Below are 17,068 nucleotides of genomic sequence, written 5' to 3'. Positions count from 1 at the left end.
TATGTTTCAGTAAGTCTCAAAACCACAATACATATGACTACAATACACGCAGCTTCGACATAGGGCCCACTTCGCTTGAAATGGCACACACAGACTCATTCATGTGAGCAAATCGGCTGTACTTCAAAAAAAGGGGATATGCACATCGCTTTCGTCCCATGAGTGTGTGCTATTGCTATATGCAACCATAGATAGACATTCGAGATTTCTACGGGGCTGTAGATACTCGCACGGTAGTGTACTCTCTGTAGCTATACTCCCGTTTCGAGACGACGCTTGTCCTGCGGGAGCGAAATGCGTTCGGTATCGTTCTCGGCAAATAAATGCGAGCGCGCCAAACTCATGGGCGGGACCAGTCGTCTGGGTGCTTGAATTCGCTAGTGCGGGCTGCAGCGGCTGCGTACATGGGTAAACCACAATGTGTGACCGAGTAGATGAAACGAATACGCAAGAATGGACGTGCATCTAGTAGCATCCATGTATACTATGATGAGGGTAGGTAGCCGAAGGGAGCTTAAACACAGTCACCTCGCGCAGCAGTAAAGCAAAAAAAAACAAATAAAAACTTGTCCAATCACTTCAGTAAGTGCACAAACAGCAGCCCCATGTCGAGTCCCGCCACTATAGGCAGCGTTGTTAAAACAGGCCACCTCATAATTGCATTATTACGGCGTGCTGTATCAATTGCCTCGATGCTTTAGTGTCTGCACACGTGCGCGATTAATAGCGGTGAATTTTCCCTACACTTGCGGTACTGCACTAGATTTATTGGGGGGGGGGGGAGGGGCTCAGACCAGGGCTCTGCGGCAGCTGCCACTCAGCGAGCTGGATCCCTCAGTGAGAACCTCGACTCAGCTGATTGTACAGGCTCTCACTGGCCAGCGCCTCCTCCCAGCGCGGCTCCTCCCACTGTAGGATGCTGCCTTTAAAATAGGCAACATTACTAGAAACAGTATTGAAAGCAGAAAGGAAAGAGAAAAGTTCAGTTGGGGAGCGCGACTCGAACTGATGTCGTATATATACACCAACAACGCATCATGTTGCACACCAGCAACTTACCCACTGCGCCTAGAAAAATCAACGCGGTAGGGCTAACAACCGGCAGAAATAGCGACGTGACTTTCTAAAAAAAAGCTAATTTACGACTCCTTGAAAGCAGTAGCATCAATATTGACGCCTTCCTATGAAAAAAAAACGGGATTCGAAGTGCCTACCTGCGCCACGATCGCATCATGAACTGCGCGTCAACCCACTGAGCCACCACAACAGCTTACTGGTAGCGTAACTTCCATAGAAGCCCATTGATCCAGTAGTCGGCGGCTCATTGTCCCCGTCGCCATCTACGTGAGGAGAGGACAACAGAACAAAAAATAAAATACGCCAGAACGAGAGGCGCTAGCGATGTCGCGCACACTGTAAACCAAATTACACCCATGTAGGTGTTTTATAGTGTCTATATCTCACACCCCTACACCCCACGAAATGGGTGTATCAAGCAGGACTACACCTATACCGTGGGCGCGATTTCCGAATTTACACCTTATGGCACAAACATTTTTTGGGGTGTAAAAGCAAATGTACACCCAAGTGGCCTTAAGGGAGTGAGGGTGTAAAAGCAAATGTACACCCAAGTAATCTTAAGGGCGTAAGGGTGAGCTCTAACGACCGATGCATGCATATCGAAGTACAACAGAAGAGCCTTTATTTGCACTTAAAATGAAGAAATAATTTTAACACGCTTCAATGCAGCACAAAAGCACAGTGCAGTGAAGCATACAAACAGCAGGAAGAGTAGTGCAATGCAGCACGCCTTATTTCTCCAATATACTGAAATAATATATCAATGCACACTACAATTGCCTCATTGATACGCCACAGTTTGCATGTGTTGTGGCATGCCTTATGCATATTATGCAAGGCTAGTGGTATTCTAATGAATGTAATGACAAAACAGTCTTAAAATGGCATTTTTATTTCACAATAACCCTTGTGTCTTCAGACATTCAGAATACTGGAGAAACAAAAATACAGGAGTGAAAACAATAGGCAAAATTACAATAGCTTAACAGTGTCACTAGATACTAACCATGCAGAATAATTGATTTAAAGATGTAAAATATCAAGCGCATCACATATTATGTCTCCCTGAAACAATGCAACATCAAGGAACATAAAATGGACACAAAAAGCAGGGTGAAAGATTAACCACTTACAGCTAGCAGAGGTGGAGCAGCCAAGCTATTATCTGAAGCAATATTTTGGAGCATCATATCTTGCTTTTCCATAGAGAAAATTTAAATTTGGAGCAGGTTTCAGGAAAAACAAACGCAGCATTTTTGAGCCTGAAATTCCAAATTTACAGCATTGATTGATATGTGCAGTTTAGCATCCTAAAACCACCATATGATTATGAGAAACGTCGTAGTGGAGGGCTCCGGAAATTTTGACCACCTGGGGACTACTTGGTGTAGGCCCGTGCACCCAAATCTGAGCACACGGGCCTACAGCGTTTCTGCCTCCATCGGAAGTGCAGCCACCGCAGCCGTGATTCGATCCCGCGACCTGGGGTCAGCAGCCGAGTACCATAGCCCCTAGACCACTGCAGTGGTGCTCCAAATTTACAGTAGTACAACAAATTAGACTGAATCCCACAAAAGGAAAAATATATGTAGAAATTATTTGATATTCACTAATTCATTCAAAATATACGAGAGCGCAGCTATTTCAATAAAAGCACTCTTGAACTGTCCCACAGTGCAAACAATGCTAACCTACCTATTTACGAACGCTCCTCGACTCGAATCTCGTCCTTCACTTGAACTAGCTGAGCACAGTGCCACCGCTTGTCTAAAAATGACGCTGCGTTTCTCGAGAATCGCTGCAGATTATCCCTGATATTGGGTGACTTGCTCTGCCTAGAGACTGCGCTGGAATCAATTTTCTCAAGTCAAGGTGAAGCATTTAGTGAAGGGACGTTCTAGAATACGGGGGTAAAACTCACAGTAGTATTTGCCGAGCTTGTCAAACTGTTTGACAGGCTACCCAGAAATTCCAGATATTCGTAAAAGAGGAGCTCAAGGGGGTGGCGAAAAAAAAGTGGCAAACGATTTTCTTTATCGTCGCTTAAGGCTGCAAAAACCTCATAAATCACTCTGAAAGACAACCAGCCCTCACACTAGTACTCGTTATTGAATGGCATCTACATGGCAGAGTAATATAGGGAAAAAATATTTTGTGTCCTGTGACAGCGGGTATTAGTAGCCACTTCCAAATCATAAAGCACTTTTCCGCAGAGCGAAAGCGCACTCTGGCAAAGGAACTTAAAAAGCGTTATGGACGTCATAGAAAGGGGGGGAGAACTTTCTTTTAAACCGTTCTACTCTTTTCTTTTGCTGTGAGGTTAGAATATAGTAAATTAAAAGTTATAATTACGGTTGGCGCATCTGTATTAGATTGGATGATGATGACCCCGCCTCGATGGTTTAGTCGCCAAGGTACTCAGCTGCATTTTTCATGCAGGCTAAAATGCTGTAGGCCCATTTGCTTAGATTTGGGTGCACAAGAACCCCAGGCGGCCGAAATTTCTGGAGCCCTCCCCTAAACCGTCTCATGATCAAATGGTGGCTTTAGGGCATTAAACTGCACACATCAATCAATTGGATGGTGATGCACAAACTTACGTTGAATAATGGATTTTATGTTTCTTGATAAAATTAACAATACTGAGAAATAATTGAGGCTGGTTGGGCATTTCATAATGGTTTTGTGCAAAATTAGGAAATTGTATCTAATTGACACAATTGGCGTGGCTGCTGTTCTCTTGAACATGCAAATATGAATACGAAAATAGCATGTAATATTGTGCTACAGACATTAAACGTGTGCTGTAAATAGACATGAATGCCTGAATTGAATAGTGAATTTCGCGACGAAACAACGACCTCACAAAGAAAACACATGGAATGGACGGGTGCTCACTAGCAGCTGTTTGTACCATATATTCATAATATAGCATATATTCATACACACAACCTTAAAAAGGTGGCGAGTCGGCATGAAGTACTGATGGAGTTCGTGCCCCTAACAAACTAGCAAAGTTGCGCCGGTGCATCGCTGGAAAACATGCTGAGCAGCTGAAAGACTGTAAAAAAAAGCATGCGTGGCCATTCACGAAGTCTGCCACTGAAGTGGTTTACAAAATACCCCTATTGTGCAGAAAGAGACATGTTAGCCAGACGACGAGGCGCTGCATCAATGATCGAGCGAGGGAACACGCCCTTACAGGAAAGAATAACGACGGTGCCCGTTCAAGAGCGCATGTCACTTCATGTGGATTCACACCCAGAGCAATTTCGAAGGGCTTTCACAAAAGAACCGGGGTATCAATTGCGTTAGCAAAACTTCACTCATCATGTATGAGCTGGAAGCACGGTATCTAGCGATCATGTGTCCTTTAGCTAAATTAGGTAAGGGACGGCCCGAGTAGGTTGCACATGCGTTGACGAAAAGTGGGCTTATATCAGCCTGTTTCCTCAAGAAATAAACAATTGCAAATGAGTGCTCGTCCCGTTTATGTGTTTTTTTTGTTTGTGTGGTCGTCATTTTGGCGCAAAATTGACTAATATTTAATGAAAACATGCACCAACTATCCCAACAGCGACATCTACTAGATATGAATGCCGCTGCTGCACATGTAAACAACAATAGCACATGCAGCCGCCTTAGAACTGTGAAAAAAAGCAGCATTATGCAGTGCCTCAGAGGAGGCACTTTCAAGATATTTCTTGGTAAATAAAGGACTTAATAAGCATAGGACCTTTTTCTGTGTTCATGACATGCTGTTAGGGTGATTTCATGCCAAATGCCCAGCCATTTTGGCGACCATCTCAAATGCATTCGAAAAATATTGTACTGATTGACTGTATTGAAAGCAGTGAAACGGTAGGATATTTCGGAGAGAAAAAATGTTTGATCACGTGGTTGCCTTCGGACCTTTCCGGAATGTTGTTTGGGTGTTATTTCTGAAAAAAATTATTTTAAAAGTACGTTCTATACCAAACTTGGTCTACATGTTGAGTAAAGGTTGTTGTGTAAGGTGTTTGAAGCTCAGTAATATTATTGCAAATATACTGGCACATATGCTTCTAAGAATTTATCCAAAATGGGTTATGTTTGTAATTTTTTTATTGCAATACAGCAGTTTGTATGAATATCTGAGTAGTGAATACTTACTCCACGCAAGTTATACTTTGAGAAAAAAATATTTGAGACCTCTCAAGCTGGTGAACTTTATGAGAAAAAATCATAAATTCTACAAAATTGTAATTTTTGTCCATATTGAGATGCGATTTACGCCATGTGGTGGCTCAACTAGAAATTACCTTTATACATAAATTGAAAGGAAATAAAAAGTTCTTTTCATATACCACCATTACATTTTTTGTTTTAAGGAAGAAAATATTTTTTAGCATTCCCATTGGCGCCTATCTTCCCATTTCGTCATACGACAGCTGCCGCCTTGAAACTCTCTATTTTCATCAATTGGAAAGTTCAAAACTTATTTTCTTCCTTAAAACAAAAATATGTAATGATAACAATTGGCATATGAAAATAACTTTTTTTCCTTTCGATTTAGCCTTGAAGGTCAAATTTATTTGGACCACTCGACAGAGCAAATCGCGTCTCAATATAGACGAAAATGACGATTCTGCAAAATTTGTAATTTTTTCTTGTAATGTTTAGCAGCTTAAGAGGTCTCATAATATTATTTCCTCAAAATATACCTTTTGTGTAGTTAGTATTCATTACTCAGACATTCATAGAAAGTGCAGTATTACAATAGAAAAAATGCAAATATAACACATTTTGGCTAAGTTCTTGAAGGCGTGGTAGACGAAGAAAGTGCTTAACAGCGCAAACGACAAGAAGGGAAAGAAGAGACGAGAACAGAGCCCTGAACAAACAACCAAAGTTTATTGCAAACCAACTGCAATATATAGAAAACAGAATCTGCGCATAATCACGCACCATAAGCAGAATTGCACATACATGCACCATACGGCCTACCTTATTAACAACCGGTCATATAAGTGGACCCCAGATAACTAACTTCACAGCAGTTAAGAAAAATTGAGGGTACGCTAACACAGGAAGCACCAAGTTGTTGAATATAGAAGGCTTCACTAATCTCGTGCTCGCGCGGATTTTTATATCTCCCGTGACCAAACACTTGTCAAGAATTGGCTGACAACAAGACTTATTACAATGGTCTGCCAAGTGGCTGAGAAGGAAACCTTTTAGAAAGTTAGCGTGCTCCCTCAACCGATTATTCATGCATCACCCTGTTTGGCCAATGTCCACAAGTAAATAATATCTTGTAGAAAATCGCTAAAACACATTCAACATGGCACATAGCGTGTTTCTTAGTGCCTGCTTCTTTCTTAGGTCCTTCACAGTTGACCCTGCGACATAGGCCAGCGAGCTTGTCGCGTGCGCAGAACACAACTCTAACACTATTTTGTAGCGTTAGCTACACTGGCCTCGCTGAGCCAATTTCGCGTGACACTGGTCTGCGCATGCGCAATGATACTCCGCCGCCACTGCGCGCGGCTCGCCGCCGGTGTGCGCGCAATTCGATGCGCTGCGCAGACGATCAGTGGTGTCACGCACCCGAGCTGGCACCTTTTCCAGCGACCTTCTTTAGCCTATGGGAAACTTCGTGTACGTAGGGAATAACAGCCTTGCTAGAATGAGGCTTGTTGAGTTAGCTGTTGCTTTGTGTCTTATCAAGCAATCTTAGTGACGTTAGGAGAGCCTTGGCAATAGAAGTTAGCAGGGGATTAGAAAAGCCTGCTTGTTGAAGGCAGTGAACTTAGAGCAAGAAACTGCACTCTATCTGGTGGTGACAAGAGCCAGTTAGAATTGCCTTTAGGCAGGAAAAAGCGATGCTTCACTTGACTAGCTTGGAATGGGTGGACGTAAAAAGAAGAAGGCTTTTCCTTGAGCAAGGTTCGTACCGCCAATATACATGGTCAACCAAAAAAAAAGCATTTCCAAGTCTAGACATCGTAACTTGTCGTCATGAATTAAACTCCGACTTTAATTCCAGTTGCTTCATTTCACGCCGAAAAACATCAAATATCTCACCGGTGCAGATGTGTGCATTGGCTCATGTTTAGCACCAGTTCTTTGTGGCCTTTTACTCGCGCGGTATGAAAGAAGTCTTATGGCTAACTTTGATCACACGAGTACAGTTAAAGTGTTCGGCTACGTTGTCGACTTTTTAGTGTTTTACCGCATCGATCAATCTGATCCTCGGCGAACCACCGATAAGATATTTGACGTTTTCGGGCGTGATATGAAGAAACTAGAAATAACGTCGGAGTTTATTTCTGACGACAACCTACGATGTCTACAATTAGAAATGCTTTTTTTTTTGTTGATCATGTATATTGGCGGTACGAGCCATGCTCAAGAAAGAACCTGCTTTTTACGTCCGCTCATTAAAAGCTAGTCAAGTGAAGCATCGCTTTTTCCTGCCTAAAGGCAATTCTAACTGGCTCTTGTCACCGTCAGATAGAGTGCAGTTTCTCGCTCTAAGTTCACCGCCTTCAACAAGCAGGCTTTTCTAATCCCGAGCTAACTTTAATTACCGAGACTCTCCTAACGTCACTAAGAGTGCCTGATAAGAGACAAAGCAACAGCCAACTCAACAAGCCTCATTTTAGCAAAGATGTTATTTCCTACGAACACGAAGTTTCCCAAAGGCTAAAGAAGGTCATTGGCAAAATAGGTGTAAGAGTTGTGTTCTGCGCACGCGATAAACTAGCTGGGCTATGTCGCAGGGTCAACAGCGAAGGGCCTAAGAAATAAGCATGCACTGAGAAACACGCTACGTGCCATGTTGAATGTGTTTTAGCGATTCTCTACAAGATATTTTTTTTACTTTTGGGCACGGTTACATTGACCAAACAGGGCGATGCATAAACGATCGGTTGAGGAAGCACGCTAACTCTCTAAAAGGTTCTCTTCCTAGCCACTTGGCAGACCATTGTAATAAGTCTTGTTGTCAGCCAATTCTTGAAAAGTGTTTGATCATGGGGGGATATAAAAATCGGCGCGATCCCGAGATTAGTGAAGCCTTCCACATTCAGCAACTTGTGCTTACTGTGTTAGCGTACCCTCAGTTTTTTTTAACTGCTGTGAAGTTAGTTATCTGGGGTCCACTTATATGACCGGTTGTTGATAAGGTAGGCTGTATGGTGCATGTATGTGCGATTCTGCTTATGGTGCGTTGTTATGCGCAGATTCTGCTTCTGATATATTGCAGTTGGTTTGCAATAAACTTTGGTTGTTTGTTCAGGGCTCAGCTCTTCTCTTCTTTCCCTTTTTGTCGTTTGTGCTGTTAAGCACTTTCTTTGTCTACCATACAGCACCAATCAGCCGTATCAAGCACTTTGTTAGTCTTGAAGGCGTATGTGCCAGTGAAATTGCACTAATATTACTGCGCTTCAAACACTTTGCACATAAACTTGTACTTAACATGTAGACAAATTTTGGTATAGAAGCAAGGAGCAGTACTTTTAAAATAAAATTTTGCACAAACAAGAATAAAACGACATTCTGGTAAGTTCATACGGCAACTACATGACCACATATTTTTTCTTTCAAAAATATTTTACTGTTTCACTGTTTTCAATGCAGTAAATCATCACAATTTTTTCGAATACATTTGAGATGGTCGCTAAAATAGCTGGGATGTTTGGCATAGAATGACCCATTAGTGAATCAACCTTTTAAGCTGGAGACGTCTAGGCCGTCTGCAGTTTATCATACAACTCTAACATTACGCATTGTACACAGTTTTCTACATGCACTGCTGTTAATCTGATGGCAAACTGATACTCCTATCGGAAAAATAAATAGGCATATACGACACATAGCTTGAGATGAAGCCTTCCCATCAGAGGAATGTTCCTAAAATGTACAAGATAATTGATGCACCCTATGAGTAGCGTCCACCACTGCTGCAACCCTTTGAGTGAGGTCGTGAGCCCGGAACAGCTGCTTCATGTTGTGATGTAGAGTGCACTGCATCGTCAGCACCCAGTCCATCGTAGAAGACGTAGTGTGCTTTCCTTTCAACATTCTGCATGTAAGAGATGCACAACATTCAACTAAGCATTTAAAAATTACTGGGAACAATCAGAACCTCATTATGATGTGTCATATAATAAAAAGCTCCAGCTTCCCCACTTTCAGCTTTACCACTATTCACTTTTACGTTTACAAGCATCTGTGCATATTAGTGTACGAATGCAAGTGCCATGTTTGAGTCTACACCATGGTGGTGGTGAAAAAGTGCTTCTCTCTTGAATCATGCATCTACCAAGAAGTTTCAAATATACTGGGATGCTCAAATTTCAGCGTTTTTACCAAGTTTTCTTGCTTAGCTAGGAAACCCTAACCAATAGGCCACTCAATGGGTGATACAAAAAAATACATAAACCCATTCAGACAGAAAAGTAGCAATATTTATCATTTACTTTGAAGGATCGTTTTGTAGACATGTACACATCACAGATGTACAATCTACTGTGTGAAACTAGTGTAAAACATCGAGCAAGCCCCAATCTGAAAGGATCAACTGCACTTAATAAATGACAACTGATGCTGGAAACACAGCACTGTGTATTTGTGGAAGCTCACCTCTAAATTTCTTCTCCAGTTACATAAACTTGGTGTACTGGATAATTTTACAATATGTCTTTCACAGGTTGCTTATTGGTCAACAAAATGATTACTTTAGGCCTTGAGTAAAACTGACTACTCTCAAAAATCAATAAGATGTGCTAATTTTATTCTTCGAGTGCATGCGTAACCAGCTCATTCGCAGTTGAATTTTTCTTTATTCATAAAAACAGCCATGCAAAAGATAATGTATCACAAGTAAGTTAAATATATGCTCAATAAGCTCTGAACTGCTGGACTATAAATATGTATAATTTGAAAAAACGCACGACTTATTGGAGGAGTAGCTAACAGGAATATATGCATGGAGGGCTTATTAGTTGGATCAGTCTGTTTGCATTCGTAAGGATGAAACCTGCACAGACAAAATGCATGAAACAGACAAGAACTGTTAGGTCTGCCTGCTTTCATTTACAGCCACCTGTGTCACCATCCTCATTTCGTTTTTCGCGAGCGTGTTCTTTAGTGGCTAACTATGCCTACACCATTATCATCTGTGCTGTATCAGCTTTACTGAAAGTTTTGTGTGGGTGTTTGTTGGTACACTTTGGCTAAGCTTTCATATGTAACCACAGCGCCAAAACCCTACACCAAAATATACAGAAATATTCTATTCTACAATATTCTATGTGCCGTACTACAACGGTGCAAAAATGCAAAAAGATGTGTGCAATTGAGTGTGGCTGTTCAATCCCTTATTTAAGAACATCAATATTTCTATATCCTGATTATCTACGATATACTATTATAAATATAAACAAACCTAACAAGGCATAAAAAGCGCAAATCGCTGACCAAACAAGGTACATCTAAATTATTTGGTTAGCTGCACGATTTTTAACAAAACACATGTCACGCCGCTGCAAAGCGCAGGCCTCACAGGGGTACTGATACAAATTTTAAGTATTTTTGAATTGTTGCTTCAAATAGCGTATTTACTCGCATTAAAAACGCACCCCTATCTTCAGTCATTGAAATCTGGATTTTTTTTCTCCCGCGTATTAAACGCGCCCCATTTGTCCACTGCAGTCCCGCTAACTGACAACTGGTGCCTCCTTTACCGTTGATCTGCTTCGTTTTATTATTATTATTATTATTATTATTATTATTATTATTATTATTATTATTATTATTATTATTATTATTATTATTATTATTATTATTATGCCATTTTTTTCTCCCACCTCGGCTCGCACCCCCCCCCCTTTTTTTTTCTCACCCGCTGCCGCATGCCGTAAGGTTTATCTGCGCGCGGCACATCCCCCCCATTTTCTTTAACCATGCGCCACAGCGAGGTTCACGAACACTGCGACTGTTGAGACATCGCAGCTGATAAGCACACAGCGAGCGAAGGTCACGAAGCTACCGGCGCCAAGAGACGGTCGCTTCCTGCAATTACGAGTATCACGGGCGAATCGGGCGTTGGCAGGCAGGCACGCACTTCTGCACTTCGTTGTTCGCATGCACGAAAGCTTACCTTTTCAGTAATAGCACGAAATGCAAAAGCGTTCTCCATGTAGCTCCCAGCGTACACTCCGTTGATTGCTTGATCGGAAACACTCTGCTTGCGGCGTGCACAAGCTTCAACGAAAGCCGTTGACAGAGGACACACACTCCGCCGCACCGAAGTTGTTCTGTACTTGCCGACGCGCCACAGATTGCAGTGACTCGTACTGTATCTACTGTAAGCGCGAGTTGAACTGTGCAAGCCGTATAAGTACACATCCTGGACAAAGCAAGTGAATAGTAAAATAACAAACCACCGTCAGCCTACAACAAACCATAGCCTCCTCTATAACTTTGTGCCTGAGCGGTCGGTCCCTCAGCGCCATCCCCCGATTCTCTCGTTTTGCGCCTCGGCGCTCCGCCAGGAGCGCTCGCATCCCATAATAGCTAGCGCCGCGCTTGCTGCAGCAGCAGGCGCACACCACTATGCCGCGGTTTTCCCGTCGCGCGCAAATTTGGTTTGCCGTGCTCGATGTAAAACTCTGCTTGGCCCATTGTGTTTTCTGCTTGCCCTTGATGTTTTTTCTGGCACGATAGTCTCCCCCAAGAGCTTCGTTAACTGCAGCGCTCGCTGAGACAACCGTGACTGTACCAAGTGCGATTCGGGTAAGTTCTTTGTTAAAAGTGTTACATCGTTAAGAAATCCGCTTGCTACAAGGAATCGTGCCTAAACCATATTTTTGTTATCTGCAGCACTACCGTAAAAAGAAAGGCGACTGCCCATGCATGGTCAGAAGTTTGGCTGCGCCCCGAACGCTCCACAATGCCGTACTGCTGCGTACCACGCTGCAAATCATGTAGCGGCCGGAAAGAAACCGGAGTATCTTTTCACGGAATTCCGAGCGACAAAGAACTTCGCGAAAAGTGGCTTAAGGTAATCTCGAGAGACAACTGGACCCCGAACAGCACATCTTGCTATTCTACCGTTTGCAGCCGACACTTCGTCGCGTCCGACTTTAAAGAAGGGTGCACGACGCGAAGACTGAAGAAAGGCTCTGTGCCCAGCGTCTTCCACGAGTACCCGTCGTATTTGCAACCTTGCAAACAAACCGAAAGAAGCGATGCGGCCCTCAGGAAGCGTGCTGTGGCTGTATTAACTGACGAGCCAGCAAGAAAAAAAAGAGCAGTCGGTGGTGGTGCATGCACCACATGTGTTTACGGACTTACGACATGACCAGTCATGCACTTCGGACGCCCAACTTGTTGAAGAAGTGCCCAACTCCAGCAGCAGGACTGACCAAGGCTTCGTACCGAGAACGGCGCAGGTGGATAGAGCAGTGCAAGTAGCCTCACGCATTTCGTTGCCAACCATCGAAAGACGGAAGTGGAAGCGTAAGGAACGCGAACTGAGGGCGCAGGTTGAAAGGCTCAAAGGAACTGTTGAAAAATATAAAAGGGAGCTTCAGAAACTTAAAGAAGACTGCTATGTCCCAGCGTTTTTGCAGGTTGTCGAGCAGGCAAGTGAAAATGAGTTGGCTGCCTCAATACTGCTGGAGCAGGTCAAAAATTTTCGGAAGGTGAAACCGACGTGGTCCGAAGTTACAGTCCGCCACGCAGTGATCCTTCGTAACCTCTCAGCGAGGGCATACGAACACTTAAGAAGCTCAGAGCTACTCCGCCTACCCTGTCGAAGCACACTGGAGCGCTTCCTCGGTTCGTCACGCAATGAAGTTGGCGTCACAGACTTGATTAAGCAGAGGCTGTCAGCTGAGCTCGCTTCACACAAGAGTGCTCAGTCACAGACGTGCTCGCTCATTGTGGACGAAATGAGGGTCAAGCAGCGCTTACTCTATCTCAAGCAGAGAGATGCCTTCGTTGGCGAAGTAGACTACGGCGACTGCTTGCCGCAGAAGCAACCGGGCAAGCCAGAAGAGCCAGTTCTTGCAAACTCGCTGCTTTGCTTCATTTTAAGTGGCTTGTCAACGAGATATAAGATTCCCGTAGCCTATTTTTTTACTAGAAACTGCACCGGTGAAAACCTTCTCCAGATCATGATGAACGTACTCAAAGAAGTTGAGAGTATAGGCTTTAGAATCGTGCGGATCGTTACCGACAACCATCGGATTAACGTGAAGGCGTTCCAACTGCTATGTGGGGGTAACCTCAAGCACTGCATACCACATCCGACAAATCAAGATGGAAAACTTTTTCTCGCTTTCGATCAGTGCCATTTAATTAAAAACGTACGGTCACAGTTTCTGTCAAGCGATATCGGAAAGGATGGCGAAATTACCGCCCATTACCTGAAAGACCTCTACAAAATGCAACAGCGCAGTATTGTCAAGCCAGTGCGGTTCTTGACAAGAAAGCACGTACATCTGACTAGCATGGAAAAATTGAACGTCAGGAGGGCAGTGCAAGTCGTTTCGCCACCTGTGACCGCAGCCCTGAAGCTCTTGAAAGAGCAGGCAGGTCATACATGTGACGCAAGCTTCGCCCACGTTGGTCCAACCGTCGTATTCATGGACACTATGTACCGGTGGTTCACCCTCATGGACGTAAGCAACTGCACCCAGCATGTCCACCAGAACAACCCGGACTGCAAGCAGTACGAATCCGAAGACGACTAACGGCTAGGTTGGCTTGAAACATCATTTCTTGACTACCTGGCCGAAATCAAGCGGCAGAGCCCGGCTAAGAATTTTCTGACCAAGGAAACGTACGAGGGCTTGCTGATAACAACCATCTCAAACGTGGAGTGCGTTCGGTACCTTCTCACGGCCACACGCTTCCGTTTCGTTCTGACTAGGAAGATGTCCTCTGACCCAATAGAGGCCTTCTTTGGGTGGTTGAGGAAATCTGCAGGCTCGAACGACCAGACAGACGTGAGGGCAGTTTTGTCTGGGATTGAGAAAGCACTGAAGACTGGCATAGCCTGCACGTCCAGCAGCAGCAACGTGATTACTGCAGACAGCAGCAGCTGCTCCTCATCAGCACTCCTACAGCGATCGGCAAGAGCAGCGCAGAATGACGGTGAAGCATTTCCAGCAGAAACAACCACGACCCTCGAGGAGAGCCTCGACAGGGGGAAGACGTTGCTCCCAACGCCAGATGTTGGTGCACTAGCAATGGTTGGTGGCTATATTGCAAGAACAGTACACGAAACCATTTCCTGTGATGAATGCTTCACTCTGGTGACTAAACCAAACACCTCTGCGCCATCGGATGCCCTAATTAGGCACCAGGACAGAGGTGGACTCCTCTATCCGTCAACTGAGCTCGTAATGGTTCTCAATTCTCTAAAGATTTACGCGGAAGTTTTCCTCGCAAGAGCGAGAAAGATGAACCAGCCACTGAAGGCTGCCGTTGACAACGCCGCGGAAATACTACAGAAACGTGACAAACTCAAGTGCTTGACCCCGGGACACCATGAAAAACTTTTGGAGGTTGTGCTCGTGAAGTTTCTCCACCCACTTTTTCTGAACTTCGCGACGAGTGTGACTGACAAACACGACTTGGCGAAAGATTTTCATGTCAAACCATTGTCTCGAAAAGTGCTCAGGCTTTGAGCGCGAAATCAAATAAAAAAGCTCGCATTGCATTCTGCACACAGTCCTTGTGTTAAAAATTTTATGTGTGCGCACTTCTTAACGTATACGCATAATCCAATGCAATGTAGACGGTTTCTAGACCGTCCTAAACGCAAGCGTGCATAGGCCGCGTCGTCTGCTGTTATTATTGGATTGGTGCGGCTTCTGGCGGCAAGCGCCGAAACTATGAGGGACGGATGGCGCGTATGTATTTAGCGCTAATGCGCGGGCACAAAAGTTATATAGGAGGCTATGAGCAAACACGCATACGACATCTTACCACCCAATTCAAAGTCTGCCTGTTGACGATGGCGATGCGCAGTTGCCCCGAGACCTCGAAACCGAAACCGAAATTCATAGCAGCACCGTTTTATGATATAATTTCCAAGTTATGTCAAGCCTCCAAGATATAGTGTAAATTTTATGCTTGACAACATATTTATTTGCTAGCAGAGCTTCAAAGTCGTTTTTTCTGCCACTGACGTGTGCAGGCGGCAAATGCGTAGCCTTCGTAATGCACATTTTCCTTTTCCCGAGTGAGACGTCATTGTGGCGTTGTTTCGACATTTTGGAGTCAAAATTTGTTACTTGTGCAACATAGATATAAATAAAAAGTTAGGGAAGGGCGGCGGGGAGGTTGTTCCATATTTGACACATCTCCACCCCTTTCTTATGTTCGTTTGAGGAGCTTTTTTTATTCAAAATGGGGCAAATCTAGAACCGAAAAAAGCTCAACTAAGCTGCCTTGGCATATACATGCTATCAACGTTTTTCTAGAACAGTGATAAGTATAAATAATGTTTTAATATTACTGTTTTAGAGGAAAGGTGAACGTATGTGTGAGCCAATTCAGTGTCATTGGAGCTACTTGCAGGTCAGGATTTGCCCCATTTCGCACAAAAAAAAAATGAAAGCTCCCGATTTGGTTTCTCAAGTATGCAACCACAGGCAAAATTGTACATGCAAATGGGTCAGGCCCCCTTTTTTTCTCTTTCTATCCCCCTGCATGCATAAATCCTAGCAACACCCCCGCTGTGCTATTAGCTTCTTTTAAATAACACTCTGCCATTCAGTAAGAACCTGGGGACTATGCTTTTTTTACCGACAAAGTATGAATGACGCTTGCTTTTATTTCAAGTCTTGAATTGTGCGTGAGCATAGCAATGTGCGATTATCAGTACATTGTAACGCCACAGTAGCAACTATCAATTATAATGCTGCAACTAGTCAACTATTCTCCATTCTTGTGGCACGGGTACATTGCGCTAGTGTTGTCTACGATCGTTCACGTGTATATTAAGTGACGCACAAGCGTTCATATCAAGGATATAAAAAAGAACAGTAAGTGCCCACAGAGTGGTGCATACCATTGTACGAGTTCACCTGTGCTTAGCGGATGTGTGCTGAACTTGTCCTGCGGCGCGGCATGCGTGCACAGCAGCTGCATTAGAGTAAGCTTAGCCTGTTATTTGTAAACATGCCTAGTTCCACGGCAATGCGAGTGCTGCAAACATTCAATTTGAACTCATCCATGTTCATAGATCTAAATATAACTTACTGAATAAATCAGGGACTTGTGTATTGATGCGAAATGCTTCAGTGTGAGGAAATATGTGGACCCCCATTAAAAAAGTTGGCCCCGTATCTTCATGTTTCTGCAAATGTCGTCGAAAGACGATTGTCTTGCGTGTGGAGACAGTGAACAGGAAACTTATTTGGTGTTCTGCGCAACAAAATCGGTGAGTGGTATTCTAAAGGCATTGCGTTTGAGTGCCTCGAGCGTGCAGCGGAGACGAACGAGCGCATCAAGTCACGTCACACATGAGACATGAGCGTCATCTGGCAGTTTTCTGAAGAAAAAAAAACAAAGCGCATGGCTCTGAGACGGGTGTGCGCGCCCATCTCAGAGGTGATAAGGTGTAGAACGCAAGGCGACGGGTAGGTGCCACCACCATCTCGTCTTAGCAAAGCGTAGGACACACTCCCCGTTCCGTGCAATCATTGCATGGTCAGCGCAGCGTGATAAACGCTACGGTCCTTAAAATTGCTTATGTATGCTTTTTCTAGTAAAATACGCACATGCAGAATATATACGTGTTGTTATGGTGCTGCAGACATGCGCAATAATTGCTTTTTAATTGACGATTGCACAAGCATGAACGCTCAATCTTGAGCAACATTGGTGGGCGCTGCGGATGGGGTCGGCCGTTTCAAGTACCAGATGCCGTATAGAGGGGACAAACAGACAAATGTGCAGGCGGACAGACAACCAGACCAAAATG

General features: G+C 44.0%; 1 protein-coding gene and 1 pseudogene across 1 annotated transcript in view; both read left to right on the top strand.

Moving 5' to 3' along the window:
• The window catches only part of LOC119169564 (cell adhesion molecule Dscam1), a 547,574-nt gene that overhangs the window by 304,323 nt on the left and 226,183 nt on the right, over positions 1-17,068 (top strand). The window lies entirely within an intron of this gene.
• On the top strand, positions 13,518-14,765 carry LOC142787177 (uncharacterized; annotated as a pseudogene).

This window comes from Rhipicephalus microplus, chromosome 2, assembly GCF_043290135.1.
Source record: "Rhipicephalus microplus isolate Deutch F79 chromosome 2, USDA_Rmic, whole genome shotgun sequence".
NCBI classification, from domain to species: Eukaryota; Metazoa; Arthropoda; class Arachnida; order Ixodida; family Ixodidae; genus Rhipicephalus; species Rhipicephalus microplus.
Note: the sequence above shows the minus strand (reverse complement) of the source record. Positions and strands in the feature narration are given on the sequence as shown.